Source organism: Aythya ferina (assembly GCF_964211825.1).
Source record: "Aythya ferina genome assembly, chromosome: 6".
Taxonomy (NCBI): Eukaryota; Metazoa; Chordata; class Aves; order Anseriformes; family Anatidae; genus Aythya; species Aythya ferina.
In genome coordinates, this window is record NC_140303.1 from 218316 (window position 1) to 238025 (window position 19710).

The window sequence follows — 19710 nt, forward strand, 5'->3', positions numbered from 1 at the left end:
GTTCCTAATGGGTTTTATGGTGGTTGGGAGTGGACATTTGGATTTGGAGAACATCAGGTACGTTTAGAGTGGTTTTGGGATTGGATCCGTGCTTTTTGGGGTTTTCTTTCGTTTTTGGGGGTGATCCTGTTCTTGTTTGGGGTGTTTTGGACGTGTTTTGGGTTCTCCGTTGGGTTTCGTTGTGTTTTCCGTGGTCATCATGGTGGAAAAGTGTAAATTGTGGGTTTTGGAGAACATCAGGTAGGTTTATGAGGACTTCTGGGGCAGATTCATGGTTTTTAGGGTTTTGTTCTGTTGTTTTTCTAGTGATCCAGTTGTTTTTTGGCATGTTTTTGACGTGTTTTGGGGTCTCCGTTGGGTTTCATTGGGTTTCTCGTGGTCATCATGGTGGAAAAGTGTAAATTGTGGGTTTTGGAGAACATCAGGTAGGTTTAGGGGGACTTTTGTGGTGGATTCATGGTATTTGGGATTTTCTTCTGTTTTTTTTGGGGGGGTGATCGATTTCATTTTTGGGGTGTTTTTGATGTGTTTTGGGGTCTCCGTTGGGTTTTGCTGGGTTCTTGTTGGTCATCATGTTGGAAAAGTGTAAATTGCGGGTTTTGGAGAACATCAGGTAGGTTTACTGTCTTTTTGGGGTGGATCTATGTTTTTGGGGGATTTTCTTCCAGTTTTGGGGGTGATTCCGTTCTTGTTTGGGGTGTTTTTGACGTGTTTTGTGGTCTCTGTTTTGTTTCGTTGTGTTTTCCTTGTTCATTTTGGTGGAAAAGGCAGAATAGTGGGTTTTGGAGAACATCAGGTAGGTTTAGGGTGGTTTTGGGATTTGATCCGTGCTTTTTGGGGATTTTGTTCCAGTTTTGGGGGTGATTCCGTTCTTGTTTGTGGTGTTTTTGATGTGTTTTGGGTTCTCCGTTGGGTTTCGTTGGGTTTTCCGTTGGCATCATGGTGGAAAAGGGTAAATTGTTGGTTTTGGAGAACATCAGGTAGGTTTAGGGGGACTTTTGGGGTGGATTCATGGTATTTGTTTTTTTTTTCTGTTTTTCTGGGGTGATCCCGTATTTTTGGTGTGTTTTTGATGTGTTTTGGGGTCTCCGTTGGGTTTTGTTGGGTTCTTGTTGTTCATCATGGTGAAAACGTGTAAATTGTGGGTATTGGAGAACATCAGGTAGGTTTAGGGGGACTTTTGGGGTGGATCAACGGCTTTTAGGGTTTTCTTTCGGTTTTTGGGGTGATCCCGCTTTTTTTTTTTTGTGGTGTTTTTGACGTGTTTTGGGGTTTCCGTTGCATTTCGTTGATTTCCTAATGTGTTTTAAGTTTGTTGGGAGTGGACTTTGGGATTTGGAGAACATCAGGTAGGTTTAGTGTGTTTTTGGGGTGGATCTATGTTTTTTGGGGTTTTCTTTCTTTTTTAGGGGTTATCCTGTTCTTGTTTGGGGTGTTTTCGACTTGTTTTGGGGTCTCCGTTGGGTTTTAGTTGGATTCTCGTTGGTCGTTAGGGTAAATGGGAGTGGATTGTGGGTTTTGAAGAAGATCAGGTGAGTTTAGGGTGGTTTTGCGGGGAAATTCATAGTGTTTGGTGTTTTTTCTTCTGATCCAGTTCTTTTCTGGGGTGTTTTTGAGGCGTTTTTGGGGTTTCCGTTGGGTTTCGTTGAGTTCCTAATGGGTTTTATGGTGGTTGGGAGTGGACATTTGGATTTGGAGAACATCAGGTACGTTTAGAGTGGTTTTGGGATTGGATCCGTGCTTTTGGGGGTTTTCTTTCGTTTTTGGGGGTGATCCTGTTCTTGTTTGGGGTGTTTTGGACGTGTTTTGGGTTCTCCGTTGGGTTTCGTTGTGTTTTCCGTGGTCATCATGGTGGAAAAGTGTAAATTGTGGGTTTTGGAGAACATCAGGTAGGTTTAGGGTGTTTTTTGGGGTGGATCTATGTTTTTGGGGGATTTTCTTCCAGTTTTGGGGGTGATTCCGTTCTTGTTTGGGGTGTTTTTGACGTGTTTTGTGGTCTCTGTTTTGTTTCGTTGTGTTTTCCTTGTTCATTTTGGTGGAAAAGGCTGAATAGTGGGTTTTGGAGAACATCAGGTAGGTTTAGGGTGGTTTTGGGATTTGATCCGTGCTTTTTGGGGATTTTGTTCCAGTTTTGGGGGTGATTCCGTTCTTGTTTGTGGTGTTTTTGATGTGTTTTGGGTTCTCCGTTGGGTTTCGTTGGGTTTTCCGTTGGCATCATGGTGGAAAAGGGTAAATTGTGGGTTTTGGAGAACATCAGGTAGGTTTATGAGGACTTCTGGGGCAGAATCATGGTTTTTGTTTTTTTTTTTTTTTCTGTTTTTCTGGGGTGATCCCGTTCTTTTTTGGTGTGTTTTTGATGTGTTTTGGGGTCTCCGTTGTGTTTTGTTGGGTTCTTGTTGGTCATCATGTTGGAAAAGTGTAAATTGTGGGTTTTGGAGAATATCAGGTGAGTTTAAGTTTTTCTGGGTGGTGAATCTATGGTTTTGGTTGAATTCTTCTGTTTTTTTAGCGTTTTCTTCTGTTTTTGGGGTGGTCCCATTCTTTTTTGGGGTGTTTTTGACATATTTTGGGGTCTCCGTTGGGTTTTGTTGGGTTCTTGTTGTTCATCATGGTGAAAACGTGTAAATTGTGGGTATTGGAGAACATCAGGTAGGTTTAGGGGGACTTTTGGGGTGGATCAACGGCTTTTAGGGTTTTCTTTCGGTTTTGGGGGTGATCCCGCTTTTTTTTTTTGTGGTGTTTTTGACGTGTTTTGGGGTTTCCGTTGCGTTTCGTTGATTTCCTAATGTGTTTTAAGTTTGTTGGGAGTGGACTTTGGGATTTGGAGAACATCAGGTAGGTTTAGTGTGTTTTTGGGGTGGATCTATGTTTTTTGGGGTTTTCTTTCTTTTTTAGGGGTTATCCTGTTCTTGTTTGGGGTGTTTTCGACTTGTTTTGGGGTCTCCGTTGGGTTTTAGTTGGATTCTTGTTGGTCGTTAAGGTAAATGGGAGTGGATTGTGGGTTTTGAAGAAGATCAGGTGAGTTTAGGGTGGTTTTGCGGGGAAATTCATAGTGTTTGGTGTTTTTTCTTCTGATCCAGTTCTTTTTTGGGGTGTTTTTGAGGTGTTTTTGGGGTTTCCGTTGGGTTTCGTTGAGTTCCTAATGGGTTTTATGGTGGTTGGGAGTGGACATTTGGATTTGGAGAACATCAGGTACGTTTAGAGTGGTTTTGGGATTGGATCCGTGCTTTTTGGGGTTTTCTTTCGTTTTGGGGGGTGATCCTGTTCTTGTTTGGGGTGTTTTGGACGTGTTTTGGGTTCTCAGTTGGGTTTCGTTGTGTTTTCCGTGGTCATCATGGTAGAAAAGTGTAAATTGTGGGTTTTGGAGAACATCAGGTAGGTTTATGAGGACTTCTGGGGCAGATTCATGGTTTTTAGGGTTTTGTTCTGTTGTTTTTCTAGTGATCCAGTTGTTTTTTGGCATGTTTTTGACGTGTTTTGGGGTCTCCGTTGGGTATCATTGGGTTTCTCGTGGTCATCATGGTGGAAAAGTGTAAATTGTGGGTTTTGGAGAACATCAGGTAGGTTTAGGGGGACTTTTGTGGTGGATTCATGGTATTTGGGATTTTCTTCTGTTTTTTTTGGGGGGGTGATCGATTTCATTTTTGGGGTGTTTTTGATGTGTTTTGGGGTCTCCGTTGGGTTTTGCTGGGTTCTTGTTGGTCATCATGTTGGAAAAGTGTAAATTGCGGGTTTTGGAGAACATCAGGTAGGTTTACTGTCTTTTTGGGGTGGATCTATGTTTTTGGGGGATTTTCTTCCAGTTTTGGGGGTGATTCCGTTCTTGTTTGGGGTGTTTTTGACGTGTTTTGTGGTCTCTGTTTTGTTTCGTTGTGTTTTCCTTGTTCATTTTGGTGGAAAAGGCAGAATAGTGGGTTTTGGAGAACATCAGGTAGGTTTAGGGTGGTTTTGGGATTTGATCCGTGCTTTTTGGGGATTTTGTTCCAGTTTTGGGGGTGATTCCGTTCTTGTTTGTGGTGTTTTTGATGTGTTTTGGGTTCTCCGTTGGGTTTCGTTGGGTTTTCCGTTGGCATCATGGTGGAAAAGGGTAAATTGTTGGTTTTGGAGAACATCAGGTAGGTTTAGGGGGACTTTTGGGGTGGATTCATGGTATTTGTTTTTTTTTTCTGTTTTTCTGGGGTGATCCCGTATTTTTGGTGTGTTTTTGATGTGTTTTGGGGTCTCCGTTGGGTTTTGTTGGGTTCTTGTTGTTCATCATGGTGAAAACGTGTAAATTGTGGGTATTGGAGAACATCAGGTAGGTTTAGGGGGACTTTTGGGGTGGATCAACGGCTTTTAGGGTTTTCTTTCGGTTTTGGGGGTGATCCCGCTTTTTTTTTTTTGTGGTGTTTTTGACGTGTTTTGGGGTTTCCGTTGCATTTCGTTGATTTCCTAATGTGTTTTAAGTTTGTTGGGAGTGGACTTTGGGATTTGGAGAACATCAGGTAGGTTTAGTGTGTTTTTGGGGTGGATCTATGTTTTTTGGGGTTTTCTTTCTTTTTTAGGGGTTATCCTGTTCTTGTTTGGGGTGTTTTCGACTTGTTTTGGGGTCTCCGTTGGGTTTTAGTTGGATTCTCGTTGGTCGTTAGGGTAAATGGGAGTGGATTGTGGGTTTTGAAGAAGATCAGGTGAGTTTAGGGTGGTTTTGCGGGGAAATTCATAGTGTTTGGTGTTTTTTCTTCTGATCCAGTTCTTTTCTGGGGTGTTTTTGAGGCGTTTTTGGGGTTTCCGTTGGGTTTCGTTGAGTTCCTAATGGGTTTTATGGTGGTTGGGAGTGGACATTTGGATTTGGAGAACATCAGGTACGTTTAGAGTGGTTTTGGGATTGGATCCGTGCTTTTGGGGGTTTTCTTTCGTTTTTGGGGGTGATCCTGTTCTTGTTTGGGGTGTTTTGGACGTGTTTTGGGTTCTCCGTTGGGTTTCGTTGTGTTTTCCGTGGTCATCATGGTGGAAAAGTGTAAATTGTGGGTTTTGGAGAACATCAGGTAGGTTTAGGGTGTTTTTTGGGGTGGATCTATGTTTTTGGGGGATTTTCTTCCAGTTTTGGGGGTGATTCCGTTCTTGTTTGGGGTGTTTTTGACGTGTTTTGTGGTCTCTGTTTTGTTTCGTTGTGTTTTCCTTGTTCATTTTGGTGGAAAAGGCTGAATAGTGGGTTTTGGAGAACATCAGGTAGGTTTAGGGTGGTTTTGGGATTTGATCCGTGCTTTTTGGGGATTTTGTTCCAGTTTTGGGGGTGATTCCGTTCTTGTTTGTGGTGTTTTTGATGTGTTTTGGGTTCTCCGTTGGGTTTCGTTGGGTTTTCCGTTGGCATCATGGTGGAAAAGGGTAAATTGTGGGTTTTGGAGAACATCAGGTAGGTTTATGAGGACTTCTGGGGCAGATTCATGGTTTTTAGGATTTTGTTCTGTTTTTTCTAGTGATCCAGTTGTTTTTTGGCATGTTTTTGACGTGTTTTGGGGTCTCCGTTGGGTTTCATTGGGTTTCTCGTGGTCATCATGGTGGAAAAGTGTAAATTGTGGGTTTTGGAGAACATCAGGTAGGTTTAGGGGGACTTTTGGGGGTGGATTCATGGTATTTGGGATTTTCTTCTGTTTTTTTTTTGGGGGGGTGATCGATTTCATTTTTGGGGTGTTTTTGACGTGTTTTGGGGTCTCCGTTGGGTTTTGCTGGGTTCTTGTTGGTCATCATGTTGGAAAAGTGTAAATTGCGGGTTTTGGAGAACATCAGGTAGGTTTACTGTCTTTTTGGGGTGGATCTATGTTTTTGGGGGATTTTCTTCCAGTTTTGGGGGTGATTCCGTTCTTGTTTGGGGTGTTTTTGACGTGTTTTGTGGTCTCTGTTTTGTTTCGTTGTGTTTTCCTTGTTCATTTTGGTGGAAAAGGCTGAATAGTGGGTTTTGGAGAACATCAGGTAGGTTTAGGGTGGTTCTGGGATTTGATCCGTGCTTTTTGGGGATTTTGTTCCAGTTTTGGGGGTGATTCCGTTCTTGTTTGTGGTGTTTTTGATGTGTTTTGGGTTCTCTGTTGGGTTTCGTTGGGTTCTTGTTGGTCATCATGGTGGAAAAGGGTAAATTGTGGGTTTTGGAGAACATCAGGTAGGTTTAGGGGGACTTTTGGGGTGGATTCATGGTATTTGTTTTTTTTTTTCTGTTTTTCTGGGGTGATCCCGTTCTTTTTTGGTGTGTTTTTGATGTGTTTTGGGGTCTCCGTTGGGTTTTGTTGGGTTCTTGTTGGTCATCATGTTGGAAAAGTGTAAATTGTGGGTTTTGGAGAATATCAGGTGAGTTTAAGTTTTTCTGGGTGGTGAATCTATGGTTTTGGTTGAATTCTTCTATTTTTTTTAGCGTTTTCTTCTGTTTTTGGGGTGGTCCCATTCTTTTTTGGGGTGTTTTTGACATATTTTGGGGTCTCCGTTGGTTTTTGTTGGGTTCTTGTTGTTCATCATGGTGAAAACGTGTAAATTGTGGGTATTGGAGAACATCAGGTAGGTTTAGGGGGACTTTTGGGGTGGATCAACGGCTTTTAGGGTTTTCTTTCGGTTTTGGGGGTGATCCCGCTTTTTTTTGTGGTGTTTTTGACGTGTTTTGGGGTTTCCGTTGCGTTTCGTTGATTTCCTAATGTGTTTTAAGTTTGTTGGGAGTGGACTTTGGGATTTGGAGAACATCAGGTAGGTTTAGTGTGGTTTTGGGGTGGAGCTACGGTTTTTGGGGTTTTCTTTCTTTTTTAGGGGTTATCCTGTTCTTGTTTGGGGTGTTTTCGACTTGTTTTGGGGTCTCCGTTGGGTTTTAGTTGGATTCTCGTTGGTCGTTAGGGTAAATGGGAGTGGATTGTGGGTTTTGAAGAAGATCAGGTGAGTTTAGGGTGGTTTTGCGGGGAAATTCATAGTGTTTGGTGTTTTTTCTTCTGATCCAGTTCTTTTCTGGGGTGTTTTTGAGGCGTTTTTGGGGTTTCCGTTGGGTTTCGTTGAGTTCCTAATGGGTTTTATGGTGGTTGGGAGTGGACATTTGGATTTGGAGAACATCAGGTACGTTTAGAGTGGTTTTGGGATTGGATCCGTGCTTTTTGGGGTTTTCTTTCGTTTTGGGGGGTGATCCTGTTCTTGTTTGGGGTGTTTTGGACTTGTTTTGGGTTCTCCGTTGGGTTTCGTTGTGTTTTCCGTGGTCATCATGGTAGAAAAGTGTAAATTGTTGGTTTTGGAGAACATCAGGTAGGTTTATGAGGACTTCTGGGGCAGATTCATGGTTTTTAGGGTTTTCTTCTCTTTTTTCTAGTGATCCAGTTGTTTTTTGGCATGTTTTTGACGTGTTTTGGGGTCTCCGTTGGGTTTCATTGGGTTTCTCGTGGTCATCATGGTGGAAAAGTGTAAATTGTGGGTTTTGGAGAACATCAGGTAGGTTTAGGGGGACTTTTGGGGTGGATTCATGGTATTTGGGATTTTCTTCTGTTTTTTTTGGGGGGGTGATCAAATTCATTTTTGGGGTGTTTTTGACGTGTTTTGGGGTCTCCGTTGGGTTTTGCTGGGTTCTTGTTGGTCATCATGTTGGAAAAGTGTAAATTGCGTGTTTTGGAGAACATCAGGTAGGTTTAGGGTTTTTTTGGGGTAGATCTATGTTTTTGGGGGATTTTCTTCCAGTTTTGGGGGTGATTCCGCTCTTGTTTGGGGTGTTTTTGACGTGTTTTGTGGTCTCTGTTTTGTTTCGTTGTGTTTTCCTTGTTCATTTTGGTGGAAAAGGCTGAATAGTGGGTTTTGGAGAACATCAGGTAGGTTTAGGGTGGTTTTGGGATTTGATCCGTGCTTTTTGGGGATTTTGTTCCAGTTTTGGGGGTGATTCCGTTCTTGTTTGTGGTGTTTTTGATGTGTTTTGGGTTCTCCGTTGGGTTTCGTTGGGTTTTCCGTTGGCATCATGGTGGAAAAGGGTAAATTGCGGGTTTTGGAGAACATCAGGTAGGTTTAGGGGGACTTTTGGGGTGGATTCATGGTATTTGTTTTTTTTTTTTCTGTTTTTCTGTGGTGATCCCGTTCTTTTTTGGTGTGTTTTTGATGTGTTTTGGGGTCTCCGTTGGGTTTTGTTAGGTTCTTGTTGGTCATCATGTTGGAAAATGTAAATTGTGGGTTTTGGAGAATATCAGGTGAGTTTAAGTTTTTCTGGGTGGTGAATCTATGGTTTTGGTTGAATTCTTCTGTTTTTTTAGCGTTTTCTTCTGTTTTTGGGGTGGTCCCATTCTTTTTTGGGGTGTTTTTGACATATTTTGGGGTCTCCGTTGGTTTTTGTTGGGTTCTTGTTGTTCATCATGGTGAAAATGTGTAAATTGTGGGTATTGGAGAACATCAGGTAGGTTTAGGGGGACTTTTTGGGTGGATCAACGGCTTTTAGGGTTTTCTTTCGGTTTTGGGGATGATCCCGCTTTTTTTTTGTGGTGTTTTTGACGTGTTTTGGGGTTTCCGTTGCGTTTCGTTGATTTCCTAATGTGTTTTAAGTTTGTTGGGAGTGGACTTTGGGATTTGGAGAACATCAGGTAGGTTTAGTGTGTTTTTGGGGTGGATCTATGGTTTTGGGGGTTTTCTTTCTCTTTTAGGGGTTATCCTGTTCTTGTTTGGGGTGTTTTCGACTTGTTTTGGGGTCTCCGTTGGGTTTTAGTTGGATTCTCGTTGGTCGTTAAGGTAAATGGGAGTGGATTGTGGGTTTTGAAGAAGATCAGGTGAGTTTAGGGTGGTTTTGCGGGGAAATTCATAGTGTTTGGTGTTTTTTCTTCTGATCCAGTTCTTTTTTGGGGTGTTTTTGAGGTGTTTTTGGGGTTTCCGTTGGGTTTCGTTGAGTTCCTAATGGGTTTTATGGTGGTTGGGAGTGGACATTTGGATTTGGAGAACATCAGGTACGTTTAGAGTGGTTTTGGGATTGGATCCGTGCTGTTTGGGGTTTTCTTTCGTTTTGGGGGGTGATCCTGTTCTTGTTTGGGGTGTTTTGGACGTGTTTTGGGTTCTCCGTTGGGTTTCGTTGTGTTTTCCGTGGTCATCATGGTGGAAAAGTGTAAATTGTGGGTTTTGGAGAACATCAGGTAGGTTTATGAAAACTTCTGGGGCAGATTCATGGTTTTTAGGGTTTTGTTCTGTTTTTTCTAGTGATCCAGTTGTTTTTTGGCATGTTTTTGACGTGTTTTGGGGTCTCCGTTGGGTTTCATTGGGTTTTTCGTGGTCATCATGGTGGAAAAGTGTAAATTGTGGGTTTTGGAGAACATCAGGTAGGTTTAGGGGGACTTTTGGGGTGGATTCATGGTATTTGGGATTTTCTTCTGTTTTTTTGCGGGGGGTGATCGAATTCATTTTTGGGGTGTTTTTGACGTGTTTTGGGGTCTCCGTTGGGTTTTGCTGGGTTCTTGTTGGTCATCATGTTGGAAAAGTGTAAATTGCGTGTTTTGGAGAACATCAGGTAGGTTTACTGTCTTTTTGGGGTGGATCTATGTTTTTGGGGGATTTTCTTCCAGTTTTGGGGGTGATTCCGTTCTTGTTTGGGGTGTTTTTGACGTGTTTTGTGGTCTCTGTTTTGTTTCGTTGTGTTTTCCGTTGGCATCATGGTGGAAAAGGGTAAATTGTGGGTTTTGGAGAACATCAGGTAGGTTTATGAGGACTTCTGGGGCAGAATCATGGTTTTTGTTTTTTTTTTTTCTGTTTTTCTGGGGTGATCCCGTTCTTTTTTGGTGTGTTTTTGATGTGTTTTGGGGTCTCCGTTGGGTTTTGTTGGGTTCTTGTTGGTCATCATGTTGGAAAAGTGTAAATTGTGGGTTTTGGAGAATATCAGGTGAGTTTAAGTTTTTCTGGGTGGTGAATCTATGGTTTTGGTTGAATTCTTCTGTTTTTTTAGCGTTTTCTTCTGTTTTTGGGGTGGTCCCATTCTTTTTTTGGGGTGTTTTTGACATATTTTGGGGTCTCCGTTGGTTTTTGTTGGGTTCTTGTTTTTCATCATGGTGAAAACGTGTAAATTGTGGGTATTGGAGAACATCAGGTAGGTTTAGGGGGACTTTTGGGGTGGATCAACGGCTTTTAGGGTTTTCTTTCGGTTTTGGGGGTGATCCCGCTTTTTTTTTGTGGTGTTTTTGACGTGTTTTGGGGTTTCCGTTGCGTTTCGTTGATTTCCTAATGTGTTTTAAGTTTGTTGGGAGTGGACTTTGGGATTTGGAGAACATCAGGTAGGTTTAGTGTGTTTTTGGGGTGGATCTATGTTTTTTGGGGTTTTCTTTCTTTTTTAGGGGTTATCCTGTTCTTGTTTGGGGTGTTTTCGACTTGTTTTGGGGTCTCCGTTGGGTTTTAGTTGGATTCTCGTTGGTCGTTAAGGTAAATGGGAGTGGATTGTGGGTTTTGAAGAAGATCAGGTGAGTTTAGGGTGGTTTTGCGGGGAAATTCATAGTGTTTGGTGTTTTTTCTTCTGATCCAGTTCTTTTCTGGGGTGTTTTTGAGGTGTTTTTGGGGTTTCCGTTGGGTTTCGTTGAGTTCCTAATGGGTTTTATGGTGGTTGGGAGTGGACATTTGGATTTGGAGAACATCAGGTACGTTTAGAGTGGTTTTGGGATTGGATCCGTGCTTTTTGGGGTTTTCTTTCGTTTTTGGGGGTGATCCTGTTCTTGTTTGGGGTGTTTTGGACGTGTTTTGGGTTCTCCGTTGGGTTTCGTTGTGTTTTCCGTGGTCATCATGGTGGAAAAGTGTTAATTGTGGCTTTTGGAGAACATCAGGTAGGTTTATGAGGACTTCTGGGGCAGATTCATGGTTTTTAGGGCTTTCTTCTTTTGTTTTTCTACTGATACAGTTGTTTTTTGGCGTATTTTTGACGTGTTTTGGGGTCTCCGTTGGGTTTCATTGGGTTTTTCGTGGTCATCATGGTGGAAAAGTTTAAATTGTGGGTTTTGGAGAACATCAGGTAGATTTAGGGTGTTTTTTGGGTGGATCTATGGTTTTGGAGGATTTTGTTCCAGTTTTGGGGTGATCCAATTCTTTTTTGGGTTTTTTTGGACATGTTTTGGGTTCTCCGTTGGGTTTCGTTGTGTTTTCCGTGGTCATCATGGTGGAAAAGTGTAAATTGTGGGTTTTGGAGAACACCAGGTAGGTTTAGGGGGACTTTTGGGTTGGATTCATGCTATTTGGGGTTTTCTTCTGTTTTTTTGGGGGGGGTGATCGAATTCATTTTTGGCATGTTTTTGACGTGTTTTGGGGTCTCCGTTGGGTTTTGCTGGGTTCTTGTTGGTCATCATGTTGGAAAAGTGTAAATTGCGTGTTTTGGAGAACATCAGGTAGGTTTACTGTCTTTTTGGGGTGGATCTATGTTTTTGGGGGATTTTCTTCCAGTTTTGGGGGTGATTCCATTCTTGTTTGGGGTGTTTTTGACGTGTTTTGTGGTCTCTGTTTTGTTTCGTTGTGTTTTCCTTGTTCATTTTGGTGGAAAAGGCTGAATAGTGGGTTTTGGAGAACATCAGGTAGGTTTAGGGTGGTTTTGGGATTTGATCCGTGCTTTTTGGGGATTTTGTTCCAGTTTTGGGGGTGATTCCGTTCTTGTTTGTGGTGTTTTTGATGTGTTTTGGGTTCTCCGTTGGGTTTCGTTGGGTTTTCCGTTGGCATCATGGTGGAAAAGGGTAAATTGTGGGTTTTGGAGAACATCAGGTAGGTTTAGGGGGACTTTTGGGGTGGATTCATGGTATTTGTTTTTTTTTTCTGTTTTTCTGGGGTGATCCCGTTCTTTTTTGGTGTGTTTTTGATGTGTTTTGGGGTCTCCGTTGGGTTTTGTTGGGTTCTTGTTGGTCATCATGTTGGAAAAGTGTAAATTGTGGGTTTTGGAGAATATCAGGTGAGTTTAAGTTTTTCTGGGTGGTGAATCTATGGTTTTGGTTGAATTCTTCTGTTTTTTTTTAGCGTTTTCTTCTGTTTTTGGGGTGGTCCCATTCTTTTTTGGGGTGTTTTTGACATATTTTGGGGTCTCCGTTGGTTTTTGTTGGGTTCTTGTTGTTCATCATGGTGAAAACGTGTAAATTGTGGGTATTGGAGAACATCAGGTAGGTTTAGGGGGACTTTTGGGGTGGATCAACGGCTTTTAGGGTTTTCTTTCGGTTTTGGGGGTGATCCCGCTTTTTTTTTGTGGTGTTTTTGACGTGTTTTGGGGTTTCCGTTGCGTTTCGTTGATTTCCTAATGTGTTTTAAGTTTGTTGGGAGTGGACTTTGGGATTTGGAGAACATCAGGTAGGTTTAGTGTGTTTTTGGGGTGGATCTATGGTTTTGGGGGTTTTCTTTCTTTTTTAGGGGTTATCCTGTTCTTGTTTGGGGTGTTTTCGACTTGTTTTGGGGTCTCCGTTGGGTTTTAGTTGGATTCTCGTTGGTCGTTAAGGTAAATGGGAGTGGATTGTGGGTTTTGAAGAAGATCAGGTGAGTTTAGGGTGGTTTTGCGGGGAAATTCATAGTGTTTGGTGTTTTTTCTTCTGATCCAGTTCTTTTTTGGGGTGTTTTTGAGGTGTTTTTGGGGTTTCCGTTGGGTTTCGTTGAGTTCCTAATGGGTTTTATGGTGGTTGGGAGTGGACATTTGGATTTGGAGAACATCAGGTACGTTTAGAGTGGTTTTGGGATTGGATCCGTGCTTTTTGGGGTTTTCTTTCGTTTTGGGGGGTGATCCTGTTCTTGTTTGGGGTGTTTTGGACGTGTTTTGGGTTCTCCGTTGGGTTTTGTTGGGTTTTCCGTGGTCATCATGCTGGAAAAGTGTAAATTGTTGGTTTTGGAGAACATCAGGTAGGTTTATGAGGACTTCTGGGGCAGATTCATGGTTTTTAGGGTTTTCTTCTGTTGTTTTTCTAGTGATCCAGTTGTTTTTGTCATGTTTTTGACGTGTTTTGGGGTCTCCGTTGGGTTTCGTTGGGTTTTCCGTGGTCATCATGGTGGAAAAGTTTAAATTGTGGGTTTTGGAGAACATCAGGTAGATTTAGGGTGTTTTTTGGGTGGATCTATGGTTTTGGAGGATTTTGTTCCAGTTTTGGGGTGATCCAATTCTTTTTTGGGGTGTTTTGGACATGTTTTGGGTTCTCCGTTGGGTTTCGTTGTGTTTTCCGTGGTCATCATGGTGGAAAAGTGTAAATTGCGTGTTTTGGAGAACATCAGGTAGGTTTAGGGGGACTTTTGGGGTGGATTCATGGTATTTGGGGTTTTCTTCTGTTTTTTTGGGGGGGGTGATCGAATTCATTTTTGGGGTGTTTTTGACGTGTTTTTGGGTCTCTGTTGGGTTTTGCTGGGTTCCTGTTGGTCATCATGTTGGAAAAGTGTAAATTGCGTGTTTTGGAGAACATCAGGTAGGTTTACTGTCTTTTTGGGGTGGATCTATGTTTTTGGGGGATTTTCTTCCAGTTTTGGGGGTGATTCCGTTCTTGTTTGGGGTGTTTTTGACGTGTTTTGTGGTCTCTGTTTTGTTTCGTTGTGTTTTCCTTGTTCATTTTGGTGGAAAAGGCTGAATAGTGGGTTTTGGAGAACATCAGGTAGGTTTAGGGTGGTTTTGGGATTTGATCCGTGCTTTTTGGGGATTTTGTTCCAGTTTTGGGGGTGATTCCGTTCTTGTTTGTGGTGTTTTTGATGTGTTTTGGGTTCTCCGTTGGGTTTCGTTGGGTTTTCCGTTGTCATCATGGTGGAAAAGTGTAAATTGTGGGTTTTGGAGAATATCAGGTGAGTTTAAGTTTTTCTGGGTGGTGAATCTATGGTTTTGGTTGAATTCTTCTGTTTTTTTTTAGCGTTTTCTTCTGTTTTTGGGGTGGTCCCATTCTTTTTTGGGGTGTTTTTGACATATTTTGGGGTCTCCGTTGGTTTTTGTTGGGTTCTTGTTGTTCATCATGGTGAAAACGTGTAAATTGTGGGTATTGGAGAACATCGGTAGGTTTAGGGGGACTTTTGGGGTGGATCAACGGCTTTTAGGGTTTTCTTTCGGTTTTGGGGGTGATCCCGCTTTTTTTTGTGGTGTTTTTGACGTGTTTTGGGGTTTCCGTTGCGTTTCGTTGATTTCCTAATGCGTTTTAAGTTTGTTGGGAGTGGACTTTGGGATTTGGAGAACATCAGGTAGGTTTAGTGTGTTTTTGGGGTGGATCTATGGTTTTGGGGGTTTTCTTTCTTTTTTAGGGGTTATCCTGTTCTTGTTTGGGGTGTTTTCGACTTGTTTTGGGGTCTCCGTTGGGTTTTAGTTGGATTCTCGTTGGTCGTTAAGGTAAATGGGAGTGGATTGTGGGTTTTGAAGAAGATCAGGTGAGTTTAGGGTGGTTTTGCGGGGAAATTCATAGTGTTTGGTGTTTTTTCTTCTAATCCAGTTCTTTTTTTGGGGTGTTTTTGAGGTGTTTTTGGGGTTTCCGTTGGGTTTCGTTGAGTTCCTAATGGGTTTTATGGTGGTTGGGAGTGGACATTTGGATTTGGAGAACATCAGGTACGTTTAGAGTGGTTTTGGGATTGGATCCGTGCTTTTTGGGGTTTTCTTTCGTTTTGGGGGGTGATCCTGTTCTTGTTTGGGGTGTTTTGTACGTGTTTTGGGTTCTCCGTTGGGTTTTGTTGGGTTTTCCGTGGTCATCATGCTGGAAAAGTGTAAATTGTGGGTTTTGGAGAACATCAGGTAGGTTTATGAGGACTTCTGGGGCAGATTCATGGTTTTAGGGTTTTCTTCTGTTGTTTTTCTAGTGATCCAGTTGTTTTTGTCATGTTTTTGACGTGTTTTGGGGTCTCCGTTGGGTTTCATTGGGTTTTTCGTGGTCATCATGGTGGAAAAGTTTAAATTGTGGGTTTTGGAGAACATCAGGTAGATTTAGGGTGTTTTTTTGGGTGGATCTATGGTTTTGGAGGATTTTGTTCCAGTTTTGGGGTGATCCAATTCTTTTTTGGGGTTTTTTGGACATGTTTTGGGTTCTCCGTTGGGTTTCGTTGTGTTTTCCGTGGTCATCATGGTGGAAAAGTGTAAATTGTGGGTTTTGGAGAACATCAGGTAGGTTTAGGGGGACTTTTGGGGTGGATTCATGGTATTTGGGGTTTTCTTCTGTTTTTTTGGGGGGGGTGATCGAATTCATTTTTGGGGTGTTTTTGACGTGTTTTGGGGTCTCCGTTGGGTTTTGCTGGGTTCTTGTTGGTCATCATGTTGGAAAAGTGTAAATTGCGGGTTTTGGAGAACATCAGGTAGGTTTACTGTCTTTTTGGGGTGGATCTATGTTTTTGGGGGATTTTCTTCCAGTTTTGGGGGTGATTCCGTTCTTGTTTGGGGTGTTTTTGACGTGTTTTGTGGTCTCTGTTTTGTTTCGTTGTGTTTTCCTTGTTCATTTTGGTGGAAAAGGCTGAATAGTGGGTTTTGGAGAACATCAGGTAGGTTTAGGGTGGTTTTGGGATTTGATCCGTGCTTTTTGGGGATTTTGTTCCAGTTTTGGGGGTGATTCCGTTCTTGTTTGTGGTGTTTTTGATGTGTTTTGGGTTCTCCGTTGGGTTTCGTTGGGTTTTCCGTTGGCATCATGGTGGAAAAGGGTAAATTGTGGGTTTTGGAGAACATCAGGTAGGTTTAGGGGGACTTTTGGGGTGGATTCATGGTATTTGTTTTTTTTTTTCTGTTTTTCTGGGGTGATCCCGTTCTTTTTTGGTGTGTTTTTGATGTGTTTTGGGGTCTCCGTTGGGTTTTGTTGGGTTCTTGTTGGTCATCATGTTGGAAAAGTGTAAATTGTGGGTTTTGGAGAATATCAGGTGAGTTTAAGTTTTTCTGGGTGGTGAATCTATGGTTTTGGTTGAATTCTTCTGTTTTTTTTTAGCGTTTTCTTCTGTTTTTGGGGTGGTCCCATTCTTTTTTGGGGTGTTTTTGACATATTTTGGGGTCTCCGTTGGTTTTTGTTGGGTTCTTGTTGTTCATCATGGTGAAAACGTGTAAATTGTGGGTATTGGAGAACATCAGGTAGGTTTAGGGGGACTTTTGGGGTGGATCAACGGCTTTTAGGGTTTTCTTTCGGTTTTGGGGGTGATCCCGCTTTTTTTTGTGGTGTTTTTGACGTGTTTTGGGGTTTCCGTTGCGTTTCGTTGATTTCCTAATGTGTTTTAAGTTTGTTGGGAGTGGACTTTGGGATTTGGAGAACATCAGGTAGGTTTAGTGTGTTTTTGGGGTGGATCTATGGTTTTGGGGGGTTTCTTTCTTTTTTAGGGGTTATCCTGTTCTTGTTTGGGGTGTTTTCGACTTGTTTTGGGGTCTCCGTTGGGTTTTAGTTGGATTCTCGTTGGTCGTTAAGGTAAATGGGAGTGGATTGTGGGTTTTGAAGAAGATCAGGTGAGTTTAGGGTGGTTTTGCGGGGAAATTCATAGTGTTTGGTGTTTTTTCTTCTGATCCAGTTCTTTTTTGGGGTGTTTTTGAGGTGTTTTTGGGGTTTCCGTTGGGTTTCGTTGAGTTCCTAATGGGTTTTGTGGTGGTTGGGAGTGGACATTTGGATTTGGAGAACATCAGGTACGTTTAGAGTGGTTTTGGGATTGGATCCGTGCTTTTTGGGGTTTTCTTTCGTTTTGGGGGGTGATCCTGTTCTTGTTTGGGGTGTTTTGGACGTGTTTTGGGTTCTCCGTTGGGTTTTGTTGGGTTTTCCGTGGTCATCATGCTGGAAAAGTGTAAATTGTTGGTTTTGGAGAACATCAGGTAGGTTTATGAGGACTTCTGGGGCAGATTCATGGTTTTTAGGGTTTTCTTCTGTTGTTTTTCTAGTGATCCAGTTGTTTTTGTCATGTTTTTGACGTGTTTTGGGGTCTCCGTTGGGTTTCATTGGGTTTTTCGTGGTCATCATGGTGGAAAAGTTTAAATTGTGGGTTTTGGAGAACATCAGGTAGGTTTATGAGGACTTCTGGGGCAGATTCATGGTTTTTAGGGTTTTCTTCTGTTGTTTTTCTAGTGATCCAGTTGTTTTTGTCATGTTTTTGACGTGTTTTGGGGTCTCCGTTGGGTTTCATTGGGTTTTTCGTGGTCATCATGGTGGAAAAGTTTAAATTGTGGGTTTTGGAGAACATCAGGTAGATTTAGGGTGTTTTTTGGGTGGATCTATGGTTTTGGAGGATTTTGTTCCAGTTTTGGGGTGATCCAATTCCTTTTTGGGGTGTTTTGGACATGTTTTGGGTTCTCCGTTGGGTTTCGTTGTGTTTTCCGTGGTCATCATGGTGGAAAAGTGTAAATTGTGGGTTTTGGAGAACATCAGGTAGGTTTAGGGGGACTTTTGGGGTGGATTCATGGTATTTGGGGTTTTCTTCTGTTTTTTTGGGGGGGTGATCGAATTCATTTTTGGGGTTTTTTTGACGTGTTTTGGGGTCTCCGTTGGGTTTTGCTGGGTTCTTGTTGGTCATCATGTTGGAAAAGTGTAAATTGCGGGTTTTGGAGAACATCAGGTAGGTTTACTGTCTTTTTGGGGTGGATCTATGTTTTTGGGGGATTTTCTTCCAGTTTTGGGGGTGATTCCGTTCTTGTTTGGGGTGTTTTTGACGTGTTTTGTGGTCTCTGTTTTGTTTCGTTGTGTTTTTCTTGTTCATTTTGGTGGAAAAGGCTGAATAGTGGGTTTTGGAGAACATCAGGTAGGTTTAGGGTGGTTTTGGGATTTGATCCGTGCTTTTTGGGGATTTTGTTCCAGTTTTGGGGGTGGTTCCGTTCTTGTTTGTGGTGTTTTTGATGTGTTTTGGGTTCTCCGTTGGGTTTCGTTGGGTTTTCCGTTGGCATCATGGTGGAAAAGGGTAAATTGTGGGTTTTGGAGAACATCAGGTAGGTTTAGGGGGACTTTTGGGGTGGATTCATGGTATTTGTTTTTTTTTCTGTTTTTCTGGGGTGATCCCGTTCTTTTTTGGTGTGATTTGATGTGTTTTGGGGTGTCCGTTGGGTTTTGTTGGGTTCTTGTTGGTCATCATGTTGGAAAAGTGTAAATTGTGGGTTTTGGAGAACATCAGGTAGGTTTAGTGTGTTTTGGGGGTGGATCTATGGTTTTGGGGGTTTTCTTTCTTTTTTAGGGGTTATCCTGTTCTTGTTTGGGGTGTTTTCGACTTGTTTTGGGGTCTCCGTTGGGTTTTAGTTGGATTCTCGTTGGTCGTTAAGGTAAATGGGAGTGGATTGTGGGTTTTGAAGAAGATCAGGTGAGTTTAGGGTGGTTTTGCGGGGAAATTCATAGTGTTTGGTGTTTTTTCTTCTGATCCAGTTCTTTTTTGGGGTGTTTTTGAGGTGTTTTTGGGGTTTCCGTTGGGTTTCGTTGAGTTCCTAATGGGTTTTATGGTGGTTGGGAGTGGACATTTGGATTTGGAGAACATCAGGTACGTTTAGAGTGGTTTTGGGATTGGATCCGTGCTTTTTGGGGTTTTCTTTCGTTTTGGGGGGTGATCCTGTTCTTGTTTGGGGTGTTTTGGACGTGTTTTGGGTTCTCCGTTGGGTTTTGTTGGGTTTTCCGTGGTCATCATGCTGGAAAAGTGTAAATTGTTGGTTTTGGAGAACATCAGGTAGGTTTATGAGGACTTCTGGGGCAGATTCATGGTTTTTAGGGTTTTCTTCTGTTGTTTTTCTAGTGATCCAGTTGTTTTTGTCATGTTTTTGACGTGTTTTGGGGTCTCCGTTGGGTTTCATTGGGTTTTTCGTGGTCATCATGGTGGAAAAGTTTAAATTGTGGGTTTTGGAGAACATCAGGTAGATTTAGGGTGTTTTTTGGGTGGATCTATGGTTTTGGAGGATTTTGTTCCAGTTTTGGGGTGATCCAATTCTTTTTTGGGGTTTTTTGGACATGTTTTGGGTTCTCCGTTGGGTTTCGTTGTGTTTTCCGTGGTCATCATGGTGGAAAAGTGTAAATTGTGGGTTTTGGAGAACATCAGGTAGGTTTAGGGGGACTTTTGGGGTGGATTCATGGTATTTGGGGTTTTCTTCTGTTTTTTTTGGGGGGGTGATCGAATTCATTTTTGGGGTGTTTTTGACGTGTTTTGGGGTCTCCGTTGGGTTTTGCTGGGTTCTTGTTGGTCATCATGTTGGAAAAGTGTAAATTGCGGGTTTTGGAGAACATCAGGTAGGTTTACTGTCTTTTTGGGGTGGATCTATGTTTTTGGGGGATTTTCTTCCAGTTTTGGGGGTGATTCCGTTCTTGTTTGGGGTGTTTTTGACGTGTTTTGTGGTCTCTGTTTTGTTTCGTTGTGTTTTCCTTGTTCATTTTGGTGGAAAAGGCTGAATAGTGGGTTTTGGAGAACATCAGGTAGGTTTAGGGTGGTTTTGGGATTTGATCCGTGCTTTTTGGGGATTTTGTTCCAGTTTTGGGGGTGATTCCGTTCTTTTTTGTGGTGTTTTTGATGTGTTTTGGGTTCTCCGTTGGGTTTCGTTGGGTTTTCCGTTGGCATCATGGTGGAAAAGGGTAAATTGTGGGTTTTGGAGAACATCAGGTAGGTTTAGGGGGACTTTTGGGGTGGATTCATGGTATTTGTTTTTTTTTTTTCTGTTTTTCTGGGGTGATCCCGTTCTTTTTTGGTGTGTTTTTGATGTGTTTTGGGGTCTCCGTTGGGTTTTGTTGGGTTCTTGTTGGTCATCATGTTGGAAAAGTGTAAATTGTGGGTTTTGGAGAATATCAGGTGAGTTTAAGTTTTTCTGGGTGGTGAATCTATGGTTTTGGTTGAATTCTTCTGTTTTTTTAGCGTTTTCTTCTGTTTTTGGGGTGGTCCCATTCT